Source organism: Gastrolobium bilobum, unplaced genomic scaffold, assembly GCF_033153095.1.
Source record: "Gastrolobium bilobum isolate Gb01-03AN ecotype WA unplaced genomic scaffold, APGP_CSIRO_Gbil_v1 utg107494, whole genome shotgun sequence".
NCBI lineage: Eukaryota > Viridiplantae > Streptophyta > Magnoliopsida > Fabales > Fabaceae > Gastrolobium > Gastrolobium bilobum.
In genome coordinates this window covers 3,515-21,420 of record NW_026896012.1, presented here as the reverse complement: position 1 = coordinate 21,420, position 17,906 = coordinate 3,515, and the positions used below count along the sequence as shown (strand labels likewise).

Genomic DNA, 17,906 nt, shown 5'->3' with positions numbered 1-17,906 from the left:
TATCTCACCTTCTTTTAAACAGGGAGGATCACATACATAACGCAGCGAGTAATTGTTTGCCATCAGATTGAACCTAATGTTCCTGAGGAACGTTGTCAAGACAGTAGGGAACGTTTGACCAGACAGTTCATTTACTAACTTTTCTTCTCATTTTTATTCTTTATAAAACAGTGTAAGACAATAATTAGGATTCTATCCTCGTGGGAACGATAATCTGGGCATTAATACTCCCTTTATTACATTGATGAACCCTTAGTTCATCATGGTTTTTAGCAGGAATTAGGACCAAATTGTGTGATTAAATGATGAAAAACAAGGTTAATGTCCTAAGATGTCCTCAATTACAAGTTCAAGAGCTTTATTGGAAATTTGTATGATTTTTGTAGGAAAAGCAAGCTTGAAAGGCAACTGGAGAAGGAAGAAGATTCTGGAGCTCAAGAGGAGAAAAAATTGCCTAAGTGTTGAGCGCTAAAACGTCCACACTGAGCGTTTTAGCGCCCTGCTACAGGAAGAGGCCAAACTTGCTGGTGATGAGCGCTAAAATGCCCACACAGAGCGTTTTAGCGCGCTACTACACTTAGAAGATGGAAAATTGCTGGTCTTGGGCGCTAAAACGGCCTGCAATAAGCGTTTTAGCGCCCTGAAATGGAAAAAGGACTCTGGTCTCCACCGCTAAAACGTCAAAATCAAGAGTTTTAGCATTGGAGTCAGTTAAAGTCAGTTGAACATTCACCAAGTTTGGAGGCTAAAACTGTCATTCCTTAACGTTTTAGCGTTTTTGTCAGTTAAAAGCAGTTGAGCATACGTAAAGCATGGACGCTAAAACGGTCACTTATGGACGTTTTAGCGCCCACATCAGTTTTCTATTTTTAATTGTAACACTATAAAAGGCAAAGCCTTCACACTTAGTGGGAGATCTGATATTTTCTCTCTCTCTCTTAAACTTTAGTCTGACTTATCTCTAAATTCTCTTAGTGTTTTAGTTTTTGTATTAGGATTTCTTTGTAATAGTTTGGAGATTGAAGACTTTCAACATGGAAATGAAGTTTGATTCTTCTTCTCTTGTCTATTCCTCAGTCATGTCTGAGTAGAGTCTTTGTAGTCTGAATGCAATAGAACTCCATGATAATATTATGTTGATCTGATTAATATGATGAAGTATTTTTCATGTGTTGATTTGAGATTTTCTGATTTAATTATTTCTATCAAGGAAGTAGTGTAGAACAGGGATGTTTATATGACTTTTGTATCTGATAATCTCAACATCAGAATTCTAGTACTCAAGGGATTGATGCTAGAGTTCTGATGTAATCTTAAGACTTTAGTATTTCATGCATGTATTAAGAAAGAGATCACCAAGGGATTGGGGTTTCTGATTAATGTATCTATCAGGGTAGTAAGGGATTACATCTTGATGATAAGTAAAAGGTTGATTAACATCACATGGAAAAGAATTCATCATATGATCAGTTTTTACATGGGTTATTATGGAGGAAAGTTTTTTTCTGACTACTTGTTGTTTTATTAATTCTTAATCCATATTTATTTTGTGTCAAATTACTTACAATCAATTTTCTGGTGACAAATTATTCATGACTTTTACAAATTCTTATCTGATTCAAATTAGTTTTCTATGGTTTATTGGTGCTTGAACACAATTCCTCGTGGGAATGATCTTTACTCATCATTTTATTACTTGTACGACTAGTGCACTTGCTAAACGTCCAACAAGTTTTTGGCGCCGTTGCCGGGGAATTTGTTTTTCAACAGTAACTGATACCATAGAATTCTGAGATTGAATCCTTTTATTTTCAGTATTTTAGTTTATGTTAAGTTTCTGGTCAATTTTGATTATGGTATATGCGAGGTACACTTGATCTGAATTTGTTGTTGTATGATCCAGAATTAGAAAGGACATCGAGGAAGCACAAAAGGGCAGCCAGGCAAAGGAGACAGTTGCAAGAAATTGGTGAATCCAGTACGGTTAATCAGGAAGAGATAATGGCAGAGAATCACAGACCACCACCACCACCACCACCACAGAGGACACTGGGAGAGTACATGACTCCTGCAGTGATTCCTCCAATTGGGAGTGTTGTGCGCCCAACAGTTGAGCCCAACAACTTTGAATTGAAGCCTGCTTTGATACATTTGGTGCAGAAGGATCAGTTTGCCGGAACCAGTGCAGAGGACCCTTACCTGCACATAGAGAACTTTTTGTTGTTGAGTGATACTGTGAAGATAAATGGTGTCACAAGAGATGCAATTCTGTTGAGACTATTCACTCATTCACTGACAGATGATGCAAGGAGATGGCTGCAATCATTGCCACAAGGAAGTATAACAACTTGGGATGATCTGCAAACTAAGTTCTTGCAGAGGTTTTTCTCAGCATCCAAGAGGGTTAAGTTGAAGGATGAGATTACAAGCTTTAAGCAGAAAGAGTCAGAATCCATTTATTAGGCTTGGGAGATATTCAAGACTTTGTTGAGGAAATGTCCACAGCATGGAATTGAGGCATGGCAACAAGCAGCAATCTTCTTGCAAGGAATGACCACTAACACTAGAACCTTGGTGCATGCCACTGCTGGTGGATCATTGACTACCAAGACTCCTCAAGAAGCCTTGGATATCTTTGAGTCATTGGCATCTCAGGAATTTGATAATGCCCCAGTAGCTGACAGAAGGACAGGAATCATCAGGTTGGATGGGTATGATGCTCTGTTGGCAAGGAATGATCAGCTGATGCAGACACAGAGACAACAGCAGCAATAGTTGGATACCCTTATTAAGCAACTCTCTTCACAAAAGGTAGCTTCTGTGGAAACCAAGAGTGTATGTGCTATCTGGTGGCAAAGGCCATGTGACAGAGGAGTGTGATTATGGGGGATCACCAGAACAAGCAGAGGTGAATGGAGTGTGGTATGATCAGAATAATCAAAGGAACTACAACAATCAGGGAAGGAATGTTTATGTGCCACCATGGAAGAACAAGAATCAACACCCAAGATTCAGCTATAGTTCCAACCATCAATTGAACCCACCATTACATCCTCCACCACCACATATGAAGGAGCAGTCAAGTGATCCTGCTGCATGGGAGAAAGCGTTTGCTCAGTTATCTAAGACAACTCAGGATTATATCCAGGGGTCTAATTCATTCAGGGAAGAGACAACTGCATTCATGCAGTAGACCAGAACTTCTTTCAGAAATCAGGAAGCATCAATCAGAAATTTGGAGACCCAGATTGGTCAATTATCAAGACAGATATCAGAGAGACCACAAGGGAAATTTCCAGGTGATACATTAGTGAATCCTAAGGAGCACTGTAAAGCAATTATGACAAGAAGTGGGTTGGTACTTCAACCAGTGAAAAAGAATGTGGAAAATAAAAAGAATGAAGAAGATGTTGTAGTTGAAGATGTAGTCTCTGATGATGAAGTAGAGAAGATGAGAAATGAGAAAAGTGAGAAGGAAGTAGTTGTTAGAGATGTTATAGTTGGAATTGAGAAAGAAGAGGAAGGGAAGGACAATAAGAATGAAGGAGAGGTAGAAGTTGGTGAAAATGCTTTCCCACAAAAGATGATGAAGTGGGAAAAGAAGAAGATGGATGACAAGAAAGAACAGCCAGTTATTTTATCTCCCTATGCTAGAGTTCCCTACCCTCAAAGGTTGAAGCAAGAGATTCAGAAACAACACTATGCAAGATTTCTGGATATCTTCAAAAATTTACAAATTAAAATACCATTTTATGAAGCACTGGAAAATATGCCTCACTATGCAAAGTTCATGAAGGATCTTCTTACTAAGAAGAGGAAATTAACTGATGGTGAGATAGTGGCCCTAACAGCAGAGTGTAGTGCCCTAATCCAGAAGAAGCTTCCAACAAAAATGAAAGATCCTGGAAGCTTCAGTATCTCTATTGCTATAGGAGATGTGGAGGTGGGAAAGACATTGTGCGATTTGGGAGCCAGTATAAACTTGATGCTGTTGACTGTATGTAGAGCTTTGGGAATCAACACTTTGAAGGAGACCAATCTTATTCTGGATCTTGCATACAGTCAACGGCTTTCAACAAACTTGATGTCGTTGACTGTATGTAGATCTATCAAGAGGCCTGGAGGTGTGGTTGAAGATGTCTTGGTCAAGGTAGACAAGTTTATTTTTCCAGTGGATTTTGTGATTCTTGACATGGAGGAAGAGGATACAGAAAGTCCTCTATTGTTAGGAAGACCCTTTTTAGCAACTGTAAGATCTTTGATAGATGTTGAACAAGGAAACAGTCACAATTGATGTATTTGAAACTATCAAGCACCCTGTTGATGTGGGGGATTGTTTTAGATTGGATGTGATACAGGAGGTTGTGGAAGAAGTGAATAAAGAAGAAGAATTCCCAGTTGAGGAAGAAAGATCAGAAGAAGAGACAGGTACAGAAGATTACCAAGAAGAGCCATAAGTGGAAGAGCTTGAGAAGAAGATTGATGACATTCCAAAAGTAGCACCTAAGGTAGAACTTAAAGAATTACCTTAACATTTGAAGTATGTGTTCCTTGGGGATGATCAAACATATCCAGCAATCATTAATGCAATGTTGTCTGATGAAGAAGAAGGAAATTTGATTGAAGTACTTAAGAAGAATAAGCTGGCAATTGGTTGGCAATTTTCTGATCTCAAGGGTATCAATCCTTCCTTCTGCACCCATAAAATATTGATGGAAGAAGAGGTCAAACCAGTAAGGCAACCACAGAGGAGACTCAACCCCACTATGAAGGAGGTAGTGAGGAAGGAGGTTGTGAAGTTGCTTGATGCTGGGATGATTTACCCTATTTCAGACAGTGCTTGGGTGAGTCCTGTGCAAACAGTACCCAAGAAAGGAGGGATGACTGTGGTGAAAAATGAGAATAATGAGTTGATTCCCACAAGGACAATCACAGGTTGGAGAATGTGTATTGACTATCGGAGGTTGAACAAGGAAACCAGGAAGGATCATTTTCCACTTCCTTTCTTGGATCAGATGCAAGAGAGGTTGGCAGGACATGCTTTCTATTGTTTCTTGGATGGTTATTCAGGGTACAATCAGATAGTTGTGGCACCAGAGGACCAGGAGAAGACCGCATTTACATGTCCATATAGAATTTTCGCATATCGGAGGATGCCTTTTGGTCTATGCAATGCTCCTGCCACTTTCCAATGGTGCATGCTTTCCATTTTCTCTGATATGGTAGAGGAATGTATAGAAATATTTATGGATGATTTTTCTGTATTTGGGTCTGATTTTAATGTATGTCTGAAAAAATTAGATTCTGTCTTAAAAAGATGTCAGGACTGTAATTTGGTTTTGAACTGGGAGAAATGTCACTTCATGGTGACAGAAGGTATCGTTCTTGGACACAAGGTGTCTAGAACAGGAATAGAAGTGGATAGGGCAAAAATTTCTGTGATTGAGAAACTCCCTCCACCTGTTAATGTTAAGGGTGTGAGGAGTTTTCTTGGTCATGCAAGATTTTATAGGCGGTTCATAAAAGATTTTTCAAAAATTGCCAAGCCCTTATGCAAGTTATTGGTCAAGGACCAAGAGTTCCTGTTTGATGATGAATGTCTGCATGCATTCCATGTTTTAAAAGAAAAGTTGACCACTGCACCTATCATGATGGCACCTGATTTTTCATTACCATTTGAATTAATGTGTGATGCTAGTGATTACTGTAAGAACCCGCACCGTTAATTAAGGTATTTAATTAATTAATTATGCAAAAATAGGAAATGATTCCGTAATTGACCCTAATTATTATTTATAAGGCTTAATAATCATAATAAGTGATTAAGAATGCTGAAAGTCGCTTTTCGGAAGAAAAGTGCAGATACCGGTTCTGCTAGTCGGTATAAATGTGTGCCAAAAAAGTATCCTGGAAAATTAAACTAAGTGCATGATAATTACTAGAATAATATGTACGACTTGTAAAACGAGTTTCAAGTCCAAATAATGAGAACTGGTGCTAGAAACCGGTACTGGCTTTGAAAAAAGCGTACCGGAAAGGTGCTCAGAAAAATAAAAGAAAAATATGATAAATCTTAGAAAATTATGTAGTTTCATAATCCAAAGTTTGGGATTAAGATGCTAAGCTTAGAAATTAAAGTTAATACTGTGCGCTTAAGTGAGTTTTGGCTATATATATGCATTTTAGCACATAACCCTAGGCATACCAGAATTCCTACGTGAAGCACTTGGTGGGATGAGGGTGGTTCACTATTCCATTGCCTCCTTTCACCATTTTTGAACTCAAGTTTTCACCTTTACTTGATTTCTTCCCTCTTTGAGCTTGTATACACTTAAGAACATGCATGGTGAGGAAGTGTGAGGGTGTATTCTGAGTTTCCATCCTCTGTGTGTGGGTGAGGGTGCTGGTTTTGGGTGGTTTGGGTGTTGAAAGCCATAGTCATGGCATTTTGAGGTCCAAGTGGTGACCTTTGGTGAGAAAGAACCAACCTTTGTGAAGCCATTTTCGTCCATCTTCCTTGAGTCAGACTTGAGGGGCTGTGTTGAGCTCCAAGAGCATCTCCCTCTGCTGTTTTTGAGCTGTGGTATGATCACCAACCTTTAACTTGAGTTTTAAGGCTTAAAAATGGTACCTTGATGCATCTAATGACTTAAAGATGATAACTTGTTGTTGGGTAATGTTGAACACGCCTAGAAATGCATGATTAGGTGTTTAAAATCGGTAAAAGGGAACCTTTTTGGGATATCTTCACGAAAATGCAGAAACTGCATTCTGTCGTGAAATATCTGGATATCTGCCCGTGTAATATACGGATATTTGATATCCGGATATGATATCCGGATATGTGTATTCAGATATGGGGTTTTAGGATATCTGGATATTGTATATCCGGATATATGAATCTGTATATCCGGATATTGCATATCCAGATATGGTCCCGAGGAGTATCCGGATATTCTAGGATTTCGCAGAACAGTTGTCGTATTGTGCATACAGTAGGCTATTGGGGGTTTGTAGACCCTAGATTGATGAAGTTGAACTTCTGTATTTAATGGACTAAGCCACAATCATGGGATTAAGGGCTTGTAGCTTTGTTAGAAGCTTTAAGACTTGAAAACATAATGAAAAGGCGTTGTCTTTAATTTGTATGCATGTGGTACATGCTATTGATTTATATTTGGTCCATATCAGATTGTGATCTGCTGTGATTGGACTTTGAGCTTGTGGCATTGGATAGCTAGCTTAGAGGTAAGCTTTCGTGTCCTCGGTTTAGCCACGTTGTGGTTCCACCATGTCCCATGGGGATATGGTATATGCATGTTGTGTTACATGTTTTTGATGTTTTGGAAATGCTGTTGAGCTATTATATGTTAGTGCCTTGTTGATATGCATGGAGGTGTTCCACCTATACGGTAAGCCTGAGTATGTAGAACATACAAGAGGGTGAGGCTGTGGGTGAGGTGCAAGCGGTGTTCCTTGTACTACATGTAGGGAATAGACGTATTCCTACATTTCTCTGGCCAGTAGATAGTGATTACACACATGCCATAGATATCTGTTGCACTACATAGTTTTAGAACTGATAATGATATAAATGCTTTTTGAACTTATATTGCACATGTAAGTGAGCTTGGGGTGGAAGATCCTTGAGGACCCCTTGTCTTACTGAGATTTCTAGTTTAGAGATCTCACCCCACGTTTGGGGAATGCTTATTTCAGGGTCAGGTAATGTTGAGACCTCAAGCGGCAGGAGGCCGGAGTTGAGTTAGATTGCTGTTATATTATGCTGCCATGATTGGATGCTGGATTTGTATGCTGCTTTTATGCTTATAGCTTTAGTTTATATTTTGGAGTTTTATGTTGAGACTTGTTGTTTACTATGTTTATTTGGTGAGCATGGGGATTGTCCATGACACATAGTATTGTTATGTCTTGTTTATGTCTTGAGTCTTTTGGAGTTGTATTAATGTATCAGGATATTGTCCGGATTACGAGATGTAATACCGTGATTTAGATACACACTTTATTTATATATTGAGGTATTTCAGTAGATGTCTTTTTGCAATTTACATACAGGCGATATTTTATGAAATTGATTAAGTAATCAAGTTGGTAATTGATAATGACATCATAATTGAAAAGAAAAAGAATATTCCGCAATTTTTAATTAAGCACCGCTTAATACGATGTAATGTTAATATTCCGAGTATACACGGGGTGTTACATTTTATGGTCATGTTCGAGGAGATGAGGAATGGCCCTGATGTTGGTCATGCTCCACCGCCACCACCTCCACCGCCGCCACCACCACCACCTCCACCCAGTCTGCAGGATGACTCTCAGAGTCAGATGGGAGATGGCAGTCATCTTACGGGGGCCATGCAGACCGTCCCTGTTTTTGTTGAGGATCGTGATGAGATCGATCGCCGGCTGAATGCTTTCCGTAAGCATAAGCCACCTGCCTTTGATGGATCCTTTGATCCTGTTGCTGCGGCACGTTGGCTTTAGGCGTTAGACAAGATTTTTCGGGTCATGCAGTGCACAGATCCGCAAAAGTTGATGTTCGCTACTTACATGCTAGAGGGCGATGCCCATGAGTGGTGGACAAACCTTCCTCATGTCTACGAGATGCAGGGTCATGTGATGACTTGGCCTATGTTTGAGGACTTCTTCTTATGTCAGTACTTTCCTTATGAAGCTCATGAGAGGCAGCAGGGAGAGTTTGACAGATTGGTTCAGGGCTCGTAGTCTGTGGACGAGTACCTGGCCAAGTTCAACCAGTTGGTGAAGTTCGCACACTTCAGGATGGCGAGGCCTACTCCTACATTTCTGTCTGCTAAGTTCCGCAGGGGACTTAGTGAGGAAATTGCTGGTTACCTAGCTGGTTCTGCTTCTAGGGATTTTGGGACACTGGTTCAGCAGTGTCGTGATATTGAAGATTACTACAGCTCGAGTAAGGCCAAGAAGGCCAAGGTTGCTGAGGCGACGAAGGTTGCAGCTGGTAGTTCCACTTCTTTGCGAGACAGGAAGTTTGGGAACAAGAACAAGGGTAAACAGTTGGCAGCTCGGCAGGCGCCGAGTCAGTTCAAGAGGACTTCTATTCAGGGGAGTGCAGCGAGACCTCCTACTCCCAGGTGTTCGGGATGCGGGAAGACTCATTTTGGGCCGTGCTCTACCGGCCAGTTGATTTGCTTTCAGTGTGGCAAGGAGGGCCACTTCTCCAGAGACTGTCCGTCAGCCACAACGAGGGCTACTACAGTGCAGGCAGTGCCACTTCAGATGGTTCCCCTTCCACCTACTTCGGCACCGGTAGTGCCACCATCTTCTGGGAGAGTTTATACTCTGGATCGTCAGCAGTCGGATCGAGCTCCGAACCTTGTCAGAGGTACTGTTATGATTGGTTCATCAGCTGTTGATGTGTTGTTTGACTCTGGGGCTACACATTCTTTTGTTGCTACCCCGATTGCTTTGGGGCTTGAGTTGCCCAGTGATGTGCTTTCTCCACCGATGCGGGTGACTACCGCCACCGGAGAAAGATGTGATGCTACCACTGTTCATCGCGATGTGGCGTTTCAGTGGAATGGCCGTGAGTTCTCGGTGGATCTGATAGGATTGCTGATGGGAAACTTGGAGGTTATTCTGGGCATGGTTTGGCTGTCCAGAAATTGTGTGATGATTGATTGTTGTGCCAAGCGTGTAGTGTTGTCTCCGTGTGATTCCACAGCCAGTTCCTCACCGTACATTTCGTTGTTGCAGGCTAGGAGAGCCTTGAGAGCAGGGGCATTTGGTTATGTCATGTTGGGAGGTTTGGTGAGCGGTACACAGGAGGACATCACCGGCATTCCTGTGGTGAGGGAGTTCCTCGAGGTGTTTCCTGAGGAGATTCCTGAGTTTCCGCCACAGAGGGAGATAGAGTTCTCCATAGATATGTTGCCTGGTGTGGGGCCGATTTCTTTAGCTCCATACCGGATGTCGCCACCGGAGTTGGCAGAGCTGAAGAGGCATATTGAGGATCTTTCAGCGAAAGACTTCATTAGACCGAGTGTGTCTCCTTAGGGAGCACCGGTTATCTTTGTGAAGAAGAAGGACGGGACAATGCGATTGTGCACCGACTACTGGCAGCTGAACAAGGTGACAATCAAGAACAAGTATCCCCTTCCTCGGATTGATGATCTGTTGGATCAGCTCAGGGGTGCTTATGTGTATTCCAAGATTGATCTCCGGTCCGGATACCATCAGATTCGGGTGAAGCCGGAGGATGTCCCGAAGACTGCATTTCGCTCGAGATATGGTCATTTTGAGTACTTGGTGATTCTGTTCGGTCTCACCAATGCACCTGCTGTGTTCATGGATTACATGAACCGGATTTTCCAGCCGTACCTGGATCAGTTTGTGATCGTCTTCATTGACGACATTTTGATTTACTCCAAGACGGAGGAAGAGCATGTGGAGCATTTGAGAACTGTTCTGCAAGTGCTGAAAGAGAAGAAGCTGTATGCGAAGCCTTCCAAATGTGAGTTCTGGCTCAAGTCTGTGAAGTTCTTTGGGCATGTTATTACTGCTGAGGGAGTTGCAGTGGATCCGAACAAGATTGAGGCCGTACTGGATTAGGAGAGACCCAAGACAGTTACGGAAGTGAGGAGCTTTCTGGGTTTGGCAGGTTACTATCGGAGGTTCATCAAGGGATTCTCCACCATGGTGTTGCCATTGACTCGCCTTACTCGGAAGGAGACTCCTTTTGTGTGGACTCACGAGTGTGAGGTCTATTTTCAGGAGTTGAAGGAGAGACTGACTACTGCTCCTGTGTTGGTCCTTCCTGATCCTGCGCTTGAGATTGAGCTTTACACCGACGCCTCCGGGAAGGGGCTAGGTTGTGTGTTGATGCAGTTGGGCAAAGTGATCGCCTATGCTTCGAGGCAGTTGAAACCTCATGAGGAGAACTACCCTACTCATGACTTGGAGTTGGCTGCTATTGTGTTTGCTTTCAAGATTTGAAGGCATTATCTTTTGGTTTGAGGTTTGTGGTGTTCAGTGACCACAAGAGTTTGAAGTACCTGTTCGACCAGAAGGAGTTGAACATGAGGCAGAGGAGATAGATGGAGTTCATAAAGGACTACGACTTCGAGCTAAGGTATCATCTTGGCAAGGCCAATGTGGTAGCTGATGCTTTGAGTCGGAAATCCAGTAGTTCATCCAGTTTGTTACTTGGTAAGTTCGATGTGGTTGAGAAGTTCTGCAACTTGGCAGTGACCGCTCCGTGTGAGAGTGTACTTCTCGGATTGGAAGCATCTGATGTGGTGAACGAGCTGCTTGAAAAGATTAAAGAGGCATAAGTTCAGAGAGAGTGTCTGGATTATGTGAAGAACCAAGACGGTGTGTCTTGGAATGATGATGGATTGCTTTTGTTTCAGCAGAGGATTGTAGTTCCTCGAGGCCCGTTGACAGAGGAGGTTATGGCAGAAGGCCATAAAGGTCAGTTTTCTATCCACCCTGGTGCTACTAAGATGTATCAAGACTTGAAGAAGAACTTCTGGTGGCCGAGCATGAAGAAAGATGTTTCTATCTTTGTGTCCAAGTGTTTGGTTTGCCAAAAGGTGAAGATTGAGCATCAGAGACCTTCTGGTGAACTTCAACCTCTTGAGGTACCACAGTGGAAGTGGGAAGGTATTTCCATGGACTTCGTGGTGGGATTGTCGAAGACTCAGGCGGGTTGTGACTCTATTTGGGTCGTTGTGGACAGACTGACAAAGTCTGCCCATTTTCTTCCAGTGAAGGTGAGCTTCACTACAGAGCAGTTGGCCAAGCTTTATGTCCGCGAGATTGTGAGGCTTCACGGGGTTCCCGAGAGTATCATTAGTGATAGGGACCGAAGTTCACATCTCGGTTCTGGGAGGCGTTGCAGGAGGCTTTTGGTACGCAGTTGAGATTGAGTACCGCCTATCACCCTCAGACTGATGGACAGACTGAGAGGACCATCCAGACCTTGGAGGACATGTTGCGAGCTTGCACGTTGGAGCAGGGCTCAGCATGGGATAGGTACCTTCCGTTGGTTGAGTTTTCTTACAACAACAGCTTTCATGCTAGCCTGGGCATGGCGCCCTACGAAGCACTGTATGGTAGGAGGTGTCGGACTCCTACTTGTTGGTCTGAGGTTGGGGACAAGGAGCTTTTTGGCTTGGATTTTGTCCAAGATACCATCTTGCAGATCCAGATGATCCGTGAAAAGTTGAAGCAGGCGTAAAATCGCCAGAAGAGCTACTATGATGTCAAGCATCGTCCGCTGGAGTTCAGTGAGGGTGAGCACGTGTTTTTGAGACTTTCACCTGTCACCGGTGTAGGTCGGGCACTCGGAGTGAGGAAGCTGAGCCCGCGATATATTGGGCCATACCAGATCCTTGGTAGGGTAGGACCTGTTGCCTACCGGCTTGCCTTGCCTCCGAACCTGGCTAACATCCACGACGTGTTTCACGTGTCTCAGCTTCGGAAGTACATAGCAGATCCGTCGCACGTGGTGCAACTGGATGATGTGGAGGTTCGGGAGAACCTAAAGACTCCCGTTGGACCACTCAGAATTCTCGATCGTGGCTAGAAGCAGCTGAGGAGCAAGATCATTCCAATGGTCAAGGTGCAGTGGACCGGAAGAACTCCTGAGGAGTGTACTTGGGAGCGTGAGGACGAGCTTCTCCGACAGTACCCCGAGTTTTGACCAGGTATGTTTCTGATTTTGAGGTCAAAATCCTAAAAAGGTGGGGTGAATGTAAGAACCCGCACCGTTAATTAAGGTATTTAATTAATTAATTATGCAAAAATAGGAAATGATTCCATAATTGACCCTAATTATTATTTATGAGGCTTAATAATCATAATAAGTGATTAAGAATGCTGAAAATCGCTTTTCGGAAGAAAAGTGCAGATACCGGTTCTGCTAGTCGGTATAAATGCGTGCCGAAAAAGTATCCCGAAAAAATAAAGTAAGTGCATGATAATTACTAGAATAATATGTAGGACTTGTAAAACGAGTTTCAAGTCCAAATAATGAGAACTGGTGCTAGAAACCGGTACTGGCTTTGAAAAGCGCGTACCGGAAAGATGCTCAGAAAAATATAAGAAAAATATGATAATTCTTAGAAAATTATGTAGTTTCATAATCCAAAGTTTGGGATTAAGATGCTAAGCGTAGAAATTAAAGTTAATACTGTGCGCTTAAGTGAGTTTTGGCTATATATATGCATTTTAGCACATAACCCTAGGCATACCAGAATTCCTACGTGAAGCACTTGGTGGGCTGAGGGTGGTTCACTGTTCCATTGCCTCATTTCACCATTTTTGAACTCAAGTTTTCACCTTTACTTGATTTCTTCCCTCTTTGAGCTTGTATACACTTAAGAACATGCATGGTGAGGAAGTGTGAGGGTGTATTCTGAGTTTCCATCCTCTGTGTGTGGGTGAGGGTGCTGGTTTTGGGTGGTTTGGGTGTTGAAAGCCATAGTCATGGCATTTTGAGGTCCAAGTGGTGACCTTTGGTGAGAAAGAACCAACCTTTGTGAAGCCATTTTCGTCCATCTTCCTTAAGTCAGACTTGAGGGGCTGTGTTGAGCTCCAAGAGCATCTCCCTATGCTATTTTTGAGCTGTGGTATGATCACCAACCTTTAACTTGAGTTTTAAGGCTTAAAAATGGTACCTTGATGCATCTAATGACTTACAGATGATAACTTGTTGTTGGGTAATGTTGAACACGCCTAGAAATGCATGATTAGGTGTTTAAAATCGGTAAAAGGGAACCTTTTTGGGATATCTTCACGAAAATGCAGAAACTGCATTCTGTCGTGAAATATCTGGATATCTGCCCGTGTAATATCCAGATATTTGATATCCGGATATGTGTATTCGGATATGGGGTTTTAGGATATCTGGATATTGTATATCCGGATATATGAATCTGTATATCCGGATATTGCATATCCGGATATGGTCCCGAGGAGTATCCGGATATTCTAGGATTTCGCAGAACAGTAGCCGTGCTGTGCATACAGTAGGCTATTGGGGGTTTGTAGACCCTAGATTGATGAAGTTGAACTTCTGTATTTAATGGACTAAGCCACAATCATGGGATTAAGGGCTTGTGGCTTTGTTAGAAGCTTTAAGACTTGAAAACATAATGAAAAGGCGTTGTCTTTAATTTGTATGCATGTGGTACATGCTATTGATTTATATTTGGTCCATATCAGATTGTGATCTGCTGTGATTGGACTTTGAGCTTGTGGCATTGGATAGCTAGCTTAGAGGTAAGCTTTCGTGTCCTCGATTTAGCCATGTTGTGGTTCCACCATGTCCCATATGTCCCATGGGGATATGGTATATGCATGCTGTGTTACATGTTTTTGATGTTTTGGAAATGCTGTTGAGCTATTATATGTTAGTACCTTGTTGATATGCATGGAGGTGTTCCACCTATACGGTAAGCCTGAGTATGTAGAACATACAAGAGGGTGAGGCTGTGGGTGAGGTGCAAGCGGTGTTCCTTGTACTACATGTAGGGAATAAACGTATTCCTACATTTCTATGGCCAGTAGATAGTGATTACACACATGCCATAGATATCTGTTGCACTACATAGTTTTGGAACTGATAATGATATAAATGCTTTTTGAACTTATATTGCACATGTAAGTGAGCTTGGGGTGGAAGATCCTTGAGGACCCCTTGTCTTACTGAGATTTCTAGTTTAGAGATCTCACCCCACGTTTGGGGAATGCTTATTTCAGGGTCAGGTAATGTTGAGACCTCAAGCGGCAGGAGGCCGGAGTTGAGTTAGATTGCTGTTATATTATGCTGCTATGATTGGATGCTGGATTTGTATGCTGCTTTTATGCTTATAGCTTCAGTTTATGTTTTGGATTTTTATGTTGAGACTTGTTGTTTACTATGTTTATTTGGTGAGCATGGGGATTGTCCATGACACATAGTATTGTTATGTCTTGTTTATGTCTTGAGTCTTTTGGAGTTGTATTAATGTATCATGATATTGTCCGGATTACGAGATGTAATATCGTGATTTAGATACACACTTTATTTATATATTAAGGTATTTCAGTAGATGTCTTATTGCAATTTACATACAGGTGATATTTTATGAAATTGATTAAGTAATCAAGTTGGTAATTGATAATGACATCATAATTGAAAAGAAAAAGAATATTCCGCAATTTTTAATTAAGCACCGCTTAATACGATGTAATGTTAATATTCCGAGTATACACGGGGTGTTACAATTACGCTGTAGGAGTGGTATTGGGCCATAGAGTGAATAAATTGTTGCATGTCATTTACTATGCCAGTAAGATCTTAAATGATGCACAAAAGAATTATGCTACTACAGAAAAAGAATTACTGGCTATTGTGTATGCATTTGACAAATTCAGGCCATATCTGTTAGGATCAAAAGTTATTGTTTACACTGACCATGCAACTTTAAAGTATTTGTTAAGCAAGCAGGATGCTAAACCCAGGTTGCTCCGCTGGATGTTACTGTTGACAGAATTTGAGGTAGAGATTAAGGATAAAAAGGGAGTTGAAAACTTGGTGGCTGATCACATATCCAGGATTACAGAAAAAGAGCTTCAAGAAGGACCGGAAGTAGTGATCAGAGAAGAGTTTCCTGATGAACATGTTTTGGCGATATGTGCTGTCACAGAGATGGTTAGGGATAAAGTCTTATCTATCAGTACCCCACCATGGTTTGCTGATTTCGCCAACTATAAAGCTGCTGGATTGATGCCTAAGGATTTCACATTGCAACAGAGGAAGACATTTCTGCATGATGTTAAGAGATACATTTGGGATGAGCCATGTCTTTTCTATAGATGTTCAGATAGTGTGATTAGACAGTGTATTCCAGAGGAAGAACAGAAGGATGTGTTGTGGCATTGTCATGGTTCTGCATATGGTGGACATTTTGCAGGTGAGAGAACTGCAGCAAAAGTATTGTTGAGTGGCTTCTACTGGCCCACCTTATACAAGGATGCAAAGAAGTTTGTGGAGGCATGTGACAACTGTCAGAGAACTGGGAATATTTCTAGGCGACATGAGATGCCGTTGAACAATATCCAGGAAGTGGAGATCTTTGATGTTTGGGGTATGGATTTTATGGGACCTTTCCCTTCTTCCTACTCTAACAAGTACATATTGGTGGCAGTTGACTATGTTTCCAAATGGGTTGAGGCCATAGCTACAACAACCAATGATTCCAGAGTTGTGATTGCTTTTCTGAGGAAGCATATATTTTCAAGATTTGGAGTCCCTAGAGCTATCATTAGTGATGGGGGCACTCATTTTGATAATAGGATGGTGGAGTATGCCTTGGCTAAGTATGGAGTGAGGCACAAAATAAGCACTCCATACCACCCACAGACTTGTGGTCAGGTTGAGATTTCCAACAGGGAATTGAAGAGAATATTGGAGAAGACTGTTGGGAATGCTAGGACCCAGTGGTCCAAGAAACTTGATGACACTTTATGGGCGTATAGGATCGCTTTCTAAACTCCTATTGGGATGTCTCCATTTCAGTTGCTGTTTGGAAAAGCATGTCATTTGCCAGTTGGATTGGAGCACAAGGCTTTGTAGGCTGTGAGGTATCTGAATTTTGATTCCAAAGCAGTGGGACAGAAAAGATTATTACAGCTGGATGAATTGGATGAGTTCCGTTTGTCTGCTTATGAAAGTGCCAGTTTGTATAAGGAAAAGACAAAGCTATGGCATGATAGGAAGATCACACCTCGAGACTTCAAGGTGGGGAATCAAGTACTTCTATTCAATTCCAGGTTGAAGCTATTTCTAGGGAAGCTGAAATCTAGATGGTCTGGACCTTTTGTGGTAAAGGACATGAAAGCTTATGGGGCTGTGGAAATTAGCCCTTTGGATTCAAACAGGAGCTTTACCGTCAATGGCCAAAGGTTGAAGTTATATGTGGGGAATGTTGTGGATAGGCAACTACTGATAGTTGCCTTATTGGAGGTAAGATAGATCATACCCGTCAGGCTCGTGACGTTAAACAAGCGCTGAGTGGGAGGCAACCCACTGTACTAGGTATGTAATTCCATGTTCATACCATATCCATAAGATGAAGAAGTAAAGGGGGAAATTTTTGAAAAAAAATCAAAGAAATTTTTTTTGCTACGTGCTGGGCGCTAAAACGTTAATCCTGACCGTTTTAGTGTCCCTAGAGTTGCATCATTATGAAACTCTCTGGTTGTGCGCGCTAAGACGTTCACTATGAGCGTTTTAGCGTTCACAAACAACACCAATACAGGCACTTTGGCCAACCGCGCTAAAGCGCTAGTTCTGACCGTTTTAGCGCTGAGCTGCACAAAGTGTGCATTTTTCTCTGGACAAGGACGCTAAAGCGCTGGTCAGCCAACGTTTTAGCGCCCTGTCACTAATTCGACATAACACGGTTTCTCCTCTCTTTTTCTTTTACATTCTTCCTTCCCTCTATTTTCCACAACTGGTTTACGCTCTCACATTTGTATCATCATTCTTCATAGTTTCCTCCACATCCTCTCATCAACATCACGGTATGTCTCTCATCTCTTTTCTCTCCATCATATATCATATCTGAATCATAGAAATTATTAGGGCATTTTCTAGGGTATTTCACATGTTGATTTCCTGCATCATTCTTAGGATTGCATGTTGATATTAGTTTTATTTGTATTATTCTACTGGTTCTATTGCCTTTGTCAGATATTTTGGGGATAAGAGAGTTCTCCAAATTGTTTTACACAACATACCCAGCGCGCACACACAAGGTGTTCGTGGAAATGCCTGACCCAAAAATTGGCCTGGCGCTAAAACGTTTGGTTGCAACGTTTTAGCGCCCATCCAGTTTTTACACACGTTTAAGGCC

The 17,906-nt window shown here is 41.9% G+C and overlaps 1 non-coding gene across 1 annotated transcript; it reads right to left on the bottom strand.

Moving 5' to 3' along the window:
• Nucleotides 1–2,406: 2,406 nt before the first annotated feature.
• Nucleotides 2,407–2,513, bottom strand: LOC133297293 (small nucleolar RNA R71). Its single transcript, XR_009749624.1, has one exon. It is a non-coding gene; the product is annotated as a small nucleolar RNA R71 (small nucleolar RNA).
• Between the last annotated feature and the right edge of the window lie 15,393 nt (nucleotides 2,514–17,906).